We start from the raw sequence: 3,257 nt of genomic DNA, 5'->3' as shown, positions 1-3,257 counted from the left end.
GCCAGAAGATTCCTGGTGCCATTTGGAACCTTAGGGTGTCCCATGTGCCCAAACACCCTATTCCAGTTTATTGTTTCTGAATGAATCTTTGGGAATTTTTTGTCTGCAAAAAACTTGAGGGATTTGCTTCCAAGGAAGTCGTGTCCCAATACCTGCTCTGCTCAGAGACAGTGGTTGTGTCAAGTATTAAACCCCTATTCTAAACAAGGAACAGGTACAGGATTTGGATCCAGAAATTCTCCAGCCTTGGTTGTGCATGACATCCCCCTGCTTCAGCTTCCTCAGCTACAAACCTCAGGCAGGACAAAAGATAGATAATGGGGGAGGAGGGAGCAGGACCCAACAACATACACTGCTGTTGGAGCAGGATAAGAATTAAAACCTTGGAATTTCCAATTGATTAGTTCTCTCCTGCTGCTGTGGACACCTGGCACAAGGTGGTTTTCATGGAACAAGCTGGGTTTGAAGGGACCCACAAGGATCAGCGAGTCCAACCCCTGGGACACCCCAAGAATCCCATCACGTGCCTGAGAGTGTTATAACACAAACCTTCCCTCTTCCACAGAGAGAAACTGCAACTTCCAGATGGTTTGGGTGATTTTTGTCCTCATTATGGGAATCTTCTCCTGCAGTCTCGTCTTATGGAAAATTATCCTTCTCCACATACATTATTTAGTTTATTACAAGTGAAATTGCTGTTACACAGTGGCTGAGCTGCTCTGAACTTCTCTCCTTCCATTTTCCAATTAAATAGAGCACCAGCAACACACTCATCTTGGAGTAAAGCCTAAAGTTGCTCCTTCTAGGACATAAGTTTATGAAACCCTTATCACTTAAAATATTTAAACAAACAACCTCTTGTTTTTATATTCTATTTTCCCTACAGTTTCTCCTTTATACCTTCTATTTTTCCCATTTCCTAGTATTTTAGCTGATGCCTTGAACCAACACACTGAATTTCTGTAAAGTGCTTCTTTTCAGGGAGGAAAAAAAATAACCATTGATCTCATGTGTTATTAAAGAAAAGACATAACACTGGGTATGAAGGGAAATGGTCAAATTTGCTAAAAAAAGACAATTGTGAAACACAAGCATGACTTTTGCTTAACAATAAAACCCCTCTCCACTTTGGAACATTCTGTTTCTAAGGTGTAATTAATGAAGTGAGTTTATCAATGTAATGAACGAATGGCAATGTAAGAGCATGAAGCTGAGTTGGGGGGGGTTTAAGCTGGATCTCAGCAAAAGGTTCTTCCCCCAGAGGGTGGTTGGCACTGACCAGGCTCCCCAGGGCACTGGGCACAGCCCTGAGGCTGCCAGAGCTCCAGGAGCGTTTGGACAATGCTCTCAGGGACAGGGTGGGATCATTGGGGTGTCTGTGTAGAGCTAGATTTGGACTCAATGATCCTTGTGGGTCCCTTCCAACTCAGTGTATTCTGTTCTATTCTATCCTATGCGTTAGTGACAAAGTTGGGAGTCACTCAGTACTTTGGGAGCGTTTTGTTCCCTCAGGTCCCAGTGTCTCAGGAAGCTCTGGGGAAGCTCCCATTTGCCTGTGGGCACAGCCAGGGGTGCAGGAGGCCGCAGAGTCTGCACCTTCCCAGCCATCCCACCCTGGGGGCTCGAGGCAGTGGGAACTGCCAGAGTCTGAACCCTTGTCCTGCTGCTGCCCATGGGGGCTTTGGAGCTGGGACAAAAAGGTGGATGGTGATGCAAACCAGGGAAAGCAGGACTGGGTTAGGTGAGCCCGGTCCAGGGGAACAGACATGCCGCTGCTTTGGGCACCTTTTCATTTACAGAACTCCTTGGAATGGTCTCAGGTGTCTTGGTGCACATGCAGCATTCCAAATATTAAACACAAATCCTGTTGCTTCCATGTGTACTGCCTGGACAGGTCTCCTAGTGGGACTTTGCCTGGACAGGTCTCCTAGTGGGACTTGTGTCTTTCTGTGTGGACCGTTCACTGTAGGACAATCGCTGAACATCAGCTGCTGCTCAGATAACAAATACTGAGCTTCATTTCCAGGGAGGACTAGGAGCTGGGGTGTCAGGGTGAACTCTGTGCTCAGAATTAATTTAAACTTTGCAAAATATATCAGTGAGAATTTCTGTGAGGAAATCCTCACTTTTAAGCATTTCACAGATAAAAGGAGGGGTGTACGACAGCCTGGCTGAAAAGCTCACCACAGTTTATGACTGGGGCTTGTGAAAAACCTATTGGAGGTGTCAGAACAGGAATGAACATGTGTGTGACCCCCAGGCAAGGCCAGAGCAGGGCTCTGCCTCCTGCGTGTTTGGTGGGCATTGGCTGTGCCAGGGGGCCGGGACCGCAGCCCTGCCCATGCCAGCTCTGCCCTGCACCAGCCAAAGCCACTGCAGGCTGGACAGGGGAACTGAGAGTCCAAGGTCCAGCTCACAGAGCAGCTCACGAGTTGGGCCAGCTCTGCCTGGCACCTCACCAGCGCCTTCCCTGCCTTGGTGCCAGCTGAGCTGTACAGTGAGGGCTCCCTGTGCCCCAGGGTAACACCTGAAAGTGGTGTTGTCCCAGGAAAGTGGGACAAGAAACGCTGCTTGCTCAGTGTCCACAGTGGCTCTGTGGCTGGTCCTGGCACTGTCCTGAGCCCCACTGTGGTCTCGTGTGGCTCCAGCCACGGAATCCCAGAATCCCAGAACGGGTCAGGTTGGAAGGGGCCACAGTGGGGCATCTGGTCCCTGCTCCTGCTCCAGTTATCTCAGAGCACATAACACAGTATTGTGTCCAGAGAGCTCTGGAATATCTCCAGTGAGGGAGAGTCCACACCCTCTCTGGTCTCTGTTCACTGCACAGGTAAGAAAATCTTCCCCATATTCAGGTGGAACTTCCTGGGCATCAGATTCTGCCCGTGACCTCTTGTCCTGATTCTGGGCCCCCTGAGCAGAGCCTGGGTCATCCTCTGACCCCTCTCTGCAGTTATTTATATATTTATATATGTATATATTTATATATTTATATATTACTTATGTATTTATATATTACTTATATATTTATATATTTATATATTATTTATATATTTATACACAGGGTCCTGGCTTGGCCTGGCTCTGGTGGGTGGCAGCGAGTCCCAGAGCTGGGGCTGGGGCGGCGGCCCTCCTTGGGGTGCATGTTCTGGGCACAGGGCGGTTTGTGGGGCCGGGTCACGCAGCGGGCCCGGGGCGGGTTCAGGGCCCGGCCCATGCCGGGGTAGGCGGGCCCGCGGCCCGGAGGAAGCGCGGCCCGG

The sequence above is a fragment of the Corapipo altera genome, unplaced genomic scaffold (genome assembly GCF_003945725.1).
Source record: "Corapipo altera isolate COAL_440 unplaced genomic scaffold, ASM394572v1 110, whole genome shotgun sequence".
In the NCBI taxonomy this organism is placed as follows: Eukaryota; Metazoa; Chordata; class Aves; order Passeriformes; family Pipridae; genus Corapipo; species Corapipo altera.
Note: the sequence above shows the minus strand (reverse complement) of the source record.